Raw genomic sequence first — 9,560 nt, forward strand, 5'->3', positions numbered from 1 at the left:
CATCATTTGACACAACTGACTTTCCAAAAAAAGCAGAAGCTTCCACTTCAGAGGAATATTTGGTATTAGTCCTTTGAAAGTCTGATAGAACTCTGCACTAAAACTGTCTTGGTTTTTGTTTGTTTCATTGATTGATTTGTTTTTAGGTTTTGTTGTTGTTGTTGTTTTGTTTTGTTGGTTGAGAGTCTTTTAATGACTGCTTCTATTTCCTCAGGACTTATAGATCTATTTAGATTGTTTACGTGATCTTGCTTTAGCTTTAGTAAGTGGTATCTATCATGGAAAACATCTGTTTTTAGATTTTCCAATTTTTTTTTTTGGAGTACATGTTTTTGAAGTAAAACCTAATTATTCCTTGAATGTCCTCAGTTATCATGGCCCCTTTTCATTTCTGATCTTTGTAATTTGGAAGTTTTCTCTTAGCCTTTTAGTTAGTTTGGCTAAGGGTTTGTCTATCTCTTGATTTTCTTAAAGAACCAACTCCTTATTTCATTGATTTTTTTTGCATTGTTCACTTTGTTTCTAATTTGTGAATGTGACTTTTATCCACCAGATATATATCTTCTCACAGGCTTACTGCTGAATAAGCTCACTCTTTACAGTTCTTTCTGAGCTCTGGCTGTCTCATTCACTTCAGCTGTCCTGGCTCAAATTCCTTTCCAAGAGGACATATTCGAGGCAATTCTAACTTTGACATATTTTAATCTTCTGGCTCCTCATTTTCTGGCTCATTCTGTCTTCTCATGTGTCTAGTTTGTTCTTTCTGTCACCTGTCTTTATAAAACTGTCCTGCTAAAACTGGCACACACTACCTTTCTCTCCCTGTGCTCCTCTAAGATAGCCTCTCTTTCATGTGCTGTTCTTGTAACAGTAGGGTATATCTTATCGCTGATTCATTCTGTCAAATCTTTCTCTAGTTCATCACTTTGTCTTCTCCTCAGTTATATGTCTCTTACAAACAAGACTGTTTCCTTTTACAAACCAATTTTACCTTATTCCAGTCAGAGGGATTAAAGGTGTGTACTGAGGGTGAGTCTGTATTCCAGATTACACAAGCCTAGGCCATTAGATGTGATCCCTTGCCAAAGTAGTCAAGTTGCCGGGCTAAAATTTCTCTATACAATTTTATTGATTTTAGTCCTGATTTTTATTATTTCCTGCCATATATTACTCTTGGGTTTGTTTGATTCTTTTTGTTCTAGAGCTTTCAAGTGTATTGTTAAGTCACTAGTATGAAATTATGGAATATCACTAAGTATTTTCTTACTTTTTTTTTTAAAAAAAAGTAATATACTATCGAAGTAGACCTATGTGCCAGAAGAAGACATCAGATTCCATTGTAGATGTTTTTAAGCCACCATGTATTTCTGGGAAGAACTCAGAACCTCTGGAAGAGCATACAGTACACATAATTGCTGATCCATTTCTCTAGCCCCCTTACTAATTTCTTTATGAATATCAATATTATAAATTTTCCTCTTAGTGATTCTTTCAGTTTCCCATGAGTTTCACATTAATTTATTTCTTTATTTTTTCCTTGGCCCACTTTTCATTCACTACAGAATCATTCAGTGTCCATGAGTTTACAACAACTCATGGCTTGTTGATTCTGTTGTTGTTGAAGTACAGCTTTAATCCATGGTGGTCTGAAAAGATACAGGGGTTATATCAGATTTTTCATATATGTTGAGATTTATTTTGGAAAAAGCTCCATGTGGTACTGAGAAAAGGTATATTCTTTTGGTGATATGTTCTGTAGATATCTGTGGGGTCCATTTGAGTCATAAAATCTGTTCCATTATTGCTGTGTTTAGTTTCTGTCTGGATGACCTATCCATTCATGAGAGTAGGGTGTTGATGTCCCCCACTATTAAGGATGATGTTTTAATGTATGATTTAAGCTGTATGTTTCTTTTATGAATGTGGGTATCCTTATATTTGAGGCATAGATATTCAGAATTAAGATATCATCTTGGTAGATTTTTCCTTTGAGGAATATGAAGTGTCTTTCCCCATCTCTTTTGATTAATTTTGGTTTAAAATATATTTTATTAGCTATTAGAATGGCCACTCCAGCTTTCTTCTTAGGTCCATTTGCTTGGAGAAACTTTTGCCAGCCTTTTACCTAGAGGTAGTGACTCTTTGTTGCTGAAGTGTGTTTATTGTATACAGCAGAATGATTGGTTATATTTTCATATATATTCTGTTAACCTGCATCATTTTACTGGAGAATTAATGTTGAGATGATTAAATTAATTAATTCAATTAATTAATATCAAGAGATACTAAATACTAATGGTTGTTAATTTCTGTTATTTTGATGTTGGTAGCGTTAGTGTGGCTCTCTCTCTCTCTCTCTCTCTCTCTCTCTCTCTCTCTCTCTCTCTCTCTCTCCTCTCTCATTTTAAAAAAAATTTTGGTTTGGTTTTGCTGGTTTGAAATTGTTTATTTTCTGTATTTTCTTAAGTGTAATTACTCTCTTTAGTTGGAGTTTTTCTTTTAGTATCTTCTCTATGGCTAGATTTATGGATAGATATTGTTTAAATAGGGATTTTGTAACAGAATACCTTGTTTCTTCCATCTGTGGTCATCAAAAGGTTTGTGGGTACAGTAGTCTGGGTTGGCATCTATTGCTCTTAGAGATGGCAAGACACCTTCCCAAGCTCTTCTGGCTTTTAGAGTCTCTGCTGAGAAGTCCGGTGTAATTCTAATATCTGCCTTATATGCTACTTGGCCTTTTCTCTTGCAGCTTTTAATATTCTTTCTTTGTTCTGGATGTTTTGTGTTTTGATTACTGTGTAGTGGGAGGATTTTCTTTTGTGGGTCAATCTATTTGCTGTCCTGTAAGCTTCTTATATGTTTATAAGTATCTCTTTCTTTGGGTTAGGAAATTTTTCTTCTTTTATTTTAGTGAAAGTATTTTCTGGACATTTGAGCTAGGAATCTTTTTCTATTCCTATCATTCTTAGGTTTGGTCTTTTCATAGTGTCCCTGATTTTTTGTATTTTTTTGTGTCAGGAACTTTTTAGATTGAACATTTTCTTTAACCAATGTATCAGTTTCTTCTGTTGTGTCTTCTACACCTGAGATTTTCTCTTCCATCTCTTGTATTCTGTTGGTGATCCTTGTTTGTAGTTTCTGTTTATTTACCTAGGTTTTCCTTTTTCAGAGTTCCCTCAATTTATGTTTTCTTTATTGCTTGTTTCCATTTTCAGATCTTGAATGGTTTCCTTCACCTACCTGACCTACCTGTTTTGGTTGTAGGCTTTTTTGTTACTGCTTTGCTTTGATTTTTTTGTTTTTTTGTTTTGTTTTGTTTTGTTTTGACTTTTTGACTTTTTGTTTTTGGGTTTCTTGGCATTCTTTCAGAGATTTTAAATTTTTCTCCAATTATTTGTTTGTTTTATTCCTCAATTTAAAGAATTTTAAATTTTTCTTTCTTTTTTATTATTTTTATTGGATATTTTATTTATTTACATTTCAAATGTTATTCCCTTTCTTGATCTCCCCTGAAATCCTCTATCCCATCCTCCCTCCTCCTGCTTCTATGAGGCTGTGCCCCACCCACCCACCCACTATCACCTCCCTACCCTTGCTGGGGTATCAAGCCTTCATGGGACCAAAAAGGCCTCTTCTTCCAATGTTGCTCTACAAGGCCATCCTCTACTACATGTATGGCTGGGGCCATGGGTCCCTCCACACATACTCCTTGGTTGGTGCTTTAGACCCTGGGAGTTCTAGTTGGTTGATATTGTTGTTCTTCCTATGGGGTTACAACCCCCTTCAGCTTTTTCAGTCCTTTCTCTAATGCCTCCATTGGAGACCCTATGATCAATTCAATGGTTGTCTGTGAGCATCTGCTTCTGTATTTGTAAGGCTCTGGCCGAGCCTCTCAGAAGACAGCTATATCAGGCTCCTGTCAGCATGCTTTTTGGCATCCACCATAGTGTCTGCATTTGGTGACTGTATATGGGATGGATCCCCAGGCAGGGCAGTGTCTGGATGACCTTTGCTACAGTCTCTGCTCCACACTTTGTTCCCATATTTGCTCCTGTGAGTATTTTGTTCCCCTGTCTAAGAAGGACCAAAGCACCCACACTTTGGTCTTCCTTCTTTTTGAGCTTCATGTAGTCTGTGAATTGTATCTTGGGTATTCAGAGCTTTTGGGCTAATATCCACTTATCAGTGAGTGCATACCATATGTGTTCTTTTGTGATTTGGTTACATCACTCAGGATGATATTTTCTAATTCCACCTATTTGCTTATGAATTTCATGAATTCATTGTTTTTAATAGCTGAGTACTATTCCATAGTGCAAATGTACCACATTTTCTGTATTCATTCCTCTGTTGAAGAACATCTGGGTTCTTTCCAGCTTCTAGCTATTATATATAATGCTGTTATGAACATAGTAGAGCATGTGTCCTTGTTATATGTTAGAGCATCTTTTGGGTATATACCCAGGAGTGGTATAGCTGGATCCTCAGGTAACACTATGTTCAATTTTCTGAAGAACCACATCTATCATCTTCATAGAGTTTATTTATTTTAAGGTAATTTTCTTGTGCTTCAGCTGTGTTAGAATATTTAAGCATTGCTGTGACAAGATAGATGAGCTCTGTTGGTGCCATATTGCCCTGGTTATTGTTGATTGTATTCTTAGGATTTAGGCATTTGAGTTTGGGATGGTTATAGGTCTAAGTGCTGATTTCTGAGTTTATCTTTATTGGATCCATGTCTTGTTCCTTGGTTTCTGTTTCCTCTTTGGTTTTCTGGTCTTTGTGGCTGCTGGTGGTAGGCAATGTGACCTCTGATCCAGTAGGTAGTCTGTGTTCAAGTTGGGGCTGGACTTCTGACAGCTAGCTTGCCCTTCAGTGTAGTGGGGGTGGAGGAATCTCTGCCTGATTTGGGGAATGGAATGCAGTGATGAGAAGAGGAGTAGATATTAGGGGCACTGAATTAATGGAGGAGGCCCAGTGTTGAGCTGCCTGTCTTTGGTTCTGGCTGCAGGTTTGGTCTCTGGTCCAGCAGACAGTCTTTGCTTGAGTTTGCCTATCTGTTTTTCAGGCTTTCTTGGCCTATACCTGTTCTTCTTAATAGTATGCCCTGCTCCTAGACAGCACCAGAGTTGGGGGCAGAGTCATGGAAGTGGGGCAGTTAGTGGGGCCATATGGGGATAGGGAGTGGAAAAGATCTTTCAGAACTGAATCTAAGAAGTGGGGCATTTCTACAGGCAGCAGGATCACTTGCCTGTTATCCAGACTGGTGTGGTCTGTACCTGAGTAGCATAAATCTGGGTTCAGGACCATGGCAGCAGGGTAGGTGGTAGGGAGGGAAAGGGCAAGGAAAGGTAGTGGAATGAATATTTGGAAACCCAATCTATTGTAGCCCTATTTTGTAGGACTTTTGTTTTTAATTCTCCCATTTTTTGATTAATTTCTGCCAATATCTTTGCTGTAGTGTTAGTAGTCTTAGCTATTACACATGCTATTTTTGAGACCTCTTTTGCATCCGTACAACCAACCCAGGAAAGGATAATGGAAAGACTGCTGTAACTGCTACTGAGATAGGGTCTAGAAGATATGGGGAGTCATCACAGTTGTGTGTGTGTGTGTGTGTGTGTGTGTGTGTGTGTGTGTGTGTGAAAGAAAGAAAGAGATCTTAATTTTATTAATAGATTGCTAAATACAATAGGTGTGATATGTTCTCTTCCACATATTCATTTATAAGCTGTGATAGAATAAATGTTATTCTCACCGAAAATGGTCTCTCCCACCAGTAATCATTTTTCCTTGGAGACTGCATGATTGGAGGTGGCGTTGCAGTGGGGAGGAATATTAGTACAATCATAACATGTTCTGTTATGGAAACAGGTGTTGTTTACAGGAATATCAGCTATATCCTTAGAAAGGTTCACAAGTGTATGCTCCATTGAATCCCCTGTTAATGCTGATATAATGCTTATATGTGACTCCTATTCCATATATACTTTTCTTTGACACTAAAGGAATGTGTCTGTCTGCTGTTTGACACTAGATGGAACCAAAGTTTAGTACTAAGTCTACTGGCTGCTGACATTGACCTTCCTTATCTTAACACACATGTAATTTCCCTAATCAGAACTTGTTAGAGAATACTTGATTATGCTGAAGTCTGTATTATTTCATTGGGACTAGTCAGTCATGTTAATCAATACAATTTGTTCTTCTATTTGGTTAAAAAAATAAAAAGTATTTTCTGTCTTTCAGCTATACTATGGACCTGGTAGGTGGGAATTGTCTGTAGCCTTACAAGGTGATATTAAGGTATTTCCTATAACAGATGTTCCTTCTATTTTCCCAGTTAAACTACAGTTAGAATCACGTATTAAGGCAAACTTGAGCATTATTCTTAACCAAAGAGCAATGATAGACAATCCGAGGCAATTACAGGAAGTAGTAACAGTCTTAAAACTTAGAAGTCTTAACTTTTATAAGACCATGTAACTTTTATAAGACCCAGTTCTTCTTCTTCCTCCTCTTGTTGTTGTTGTTGTTGTTGTTGTTGTTGTTCTTCTTCTTCTTCTTCTTCTTCTTCTTCGTAGTCGTCGTCTCCTCCTCCTCCTTCTTCTCCTCCTCCTCCTTTTCCTCCTCTTCCTCCTTTTCCTCCTCTTCTTCCTTTTTGTCTTCTTGGTCTTCTGGTACCTTCTTAAGGTGAGAGTAATGAATCCAGGCAAGACTATTGGATACTTTAATACCAGTGTGTGTTGGGGGAGGGGAGGCCCAGAGAATTATGATGTTGATGTCCGCTTATGTTCAAGCCTGTCTGTCAATTTTGGATTGGCAAATCAACACAGCATCTCTGGTCTTAAATGAGTGGTCAGGGGGCCAATGACCAACAAGTTGAGATAGCTGGACCTGGGTATATATAATCTTATCCATTGTTAATTTAAATGATTTTAAGGACTCAGAGATTGGAGTGAACAAGCTGATAAAAGTCCAACATGCACCCAAGAAATCATGGAATGTATGGGAAGTAGTCTTTTATGGACTAGTTCACGTGCAGTAAATTTTTCTTGTTAGGGGATGCAACAAACTTGAGAAGCATATAAGACAAAGAGATAAACCCAGTTACCACCATTCCCAAGAATGGACTTAAAGTCCTATTTTAAGCTCTACTTTAAAGTCCTATTTATCCTCTTTACTGACTTAGAGAGTGATTGGCCATGAAGGGTGGGACATTGTTGGACCCCAGAAATAGAGGTAGGCCAAATCTGGGAATAATTTCCATTATTAATTTCTTGTCTACTGCCTGGACCATTTCCATCTGGGTGGAAAGGCCTCTACCCAGCCTAAGACAGTGTTCACAAAGACCAGCAGATGTTTGTATCTCTATGGTCCTAGCTTGACTTCAATGAAATCTATTTCCCCCACATTCACCAGGTATAGTACCTTAATCCCATTGTCCCGGAGGGAGCATATACTTTGCTGCATTTACCTGAGCACAGGTTAGGCAATAGCCTGAAATGTTTTAAAATATGTCCCCATGCCCAGACAGACAGACATGAGGAGAAATGAGTTTTGAAACTCATCTTTTTAGGTGACAGGCATTTATCCAATCCTAGCCCAACACCTCCAGTATGTAAATCCTTCCATTTGGCAGGATCCACCATTCATTGTTGTTTTGTCTGGTCACCACATAAAACCATGACTTGATTTCCTCTGAATCATAGTTAGGGGCATCTTCATTGAGGCTGAGTTGAGGCTCAGTGACAGCAGATAACTCCAGATTGGTTTGGGGACAGGGTTTCAAAGTGCAACAGCCTTAGCAAACTAGTCTGCATAGTTATCACGTTGAGTCTGGGGGCCTTTGATCTTTTCAGTGTTCAGGCCAGTATATTGTGGCCAGTTCAGCTGAAAGTCAAATAGCCCCCCAACATTTCATAGTCTTTCCTTGTAAAATGAGTTTGATGATTTGAATATGCTTGGCTCAGGGAGTGGCACTATTAGGAGATGTAGCCTTGTTGAAGTAAGTATGTCACTGTGGATGTGGGCTTTAATATCTTCCTTCTAGCTGTCTGGGAGTCAGTGTCCTCCTATTTGCCTTTGGAACAAGATGTAGAACTTTCAGGTCTTCCTACACCATGCCTGCCTGGATGCTGCCATGTTCCTGCCTTGATGATAATGGACTGAATCTCTGAACCTGTGACCAGCCCCAGTTAAATGTTCTTCTTTATAAGAGTCTCCTTTGTCATGATGTCTGGTCACAGCAGTAAAACCCTAACTAAGACAGCAAGTAGTCCCCTTTGTTTATAAAACTGTCTTGTGGACATGAGCCATGGCAAAGGCATACTGGCTATCAGCATAGGTAGTTACCTTTTTCTCCTTAACCTATCTAGCTATTAAGGCCTGTGTCAGAGTGATTATTTCTGCTCTTTGGACATATGTGCTTCTTAACAGGCTTGTGCCTACTTTTGGCTTGTGACTACTACTGCCCCTGCATACCTGGTACCTTCCTGAATGAAGCTGTTGCCGTGTGGGTAGAGGTTCGCACAGATGTGGTGGGAGGGATGTCTATCAGGCCAGTTCATGCAGTTTAGATGACGTCCAGCATCTCCAGGCGATCATGGGTGGGCTCCATAGGGTCATCATGCAATAGAAGGGGGTGGGGCTAATGGCTAGGGCTTTGTCAAAAGTCAGTCTGGCCTTATCTAGGGCTTGATACTGAATTAGTTGACTTTTGACATTCGCTTGTCACAAGGAGTCCTTCCTCTCCACTAGTGGTACCTCGGTGCTACTGGCACATGGCTCAGGGGAAGCAGAAGTCTGAAATGAAGTTCCACAGTCTGTGTCTTGCACTGCTGGACTGGAAGGGGAAACAGCAGGGACTGGAATAAATGCTGTGGTTTCTGGTCTCCTCTCTGGGTACCCAGGTGCCACCCCTCAGGGTCTCTGTGAAGTGAATGTCAGGCAGAGGGGAGGCAGAGCCCAGGACAAGCAGAACCAGTCTGATTGGGAGTGAATGCCAAGAGAACAGGAGGGGTAGAGGGGACAAAGCCTTCCTCAGGAATCTTAGGTGTGGCTCTTTAGTTGAAGGTCTGCCCAAAGGTGATCCTTAATGAAACAGTTCTCTGAGATGATCGTTGCTTGTCCATACTGGTTTATTTGGTAGTGGATATAAATGCATACACTTTGTTTGGATATTAAATACTTTTTAATATTAGGGATTAAATACTTTTTTTTAGGAAAGAATACCTAGGAAGGAAAATTTATTGCCTGAAGGGCCAGAGCTATCATACCTCATTAGCATGGAGAAGAACTTCAGGTATTATATTACATGACACCATATGATCCTCATTGGGTTGTCATGGTTACATATTCCATAGCAGATATACAAACAGGTAGGGAGTGGCTCCACTCCTATCAGTCTTGGATCTCTGAGATTCCTGGGTTCTGAGCTCACTCAACCTTGCCAGTTCTTATGTCTGTCTGGTAATGCGATCCTTTATGAGTTTCTCAGCAGGCTCTCACAGCATGTGGAACTGCTCTAATGTGAGCTTGTCAGCCTCCTTTACAAGGAC

This window comes from Apodemus sylvaticus, chromosome 10, assembly GCF_947179515.1.
Source record: "Apodemus sylvaticus chromosome 10, mApoSyl1.1, whole genome shotgun sequence".
In the NCBI taxonomy this organism is placed as follows: Eukaryota; Metazoa; Chordata; class Mammalia; order Rodentia; family Muridae; genus Apodemus; species Apodemus sylvaticus.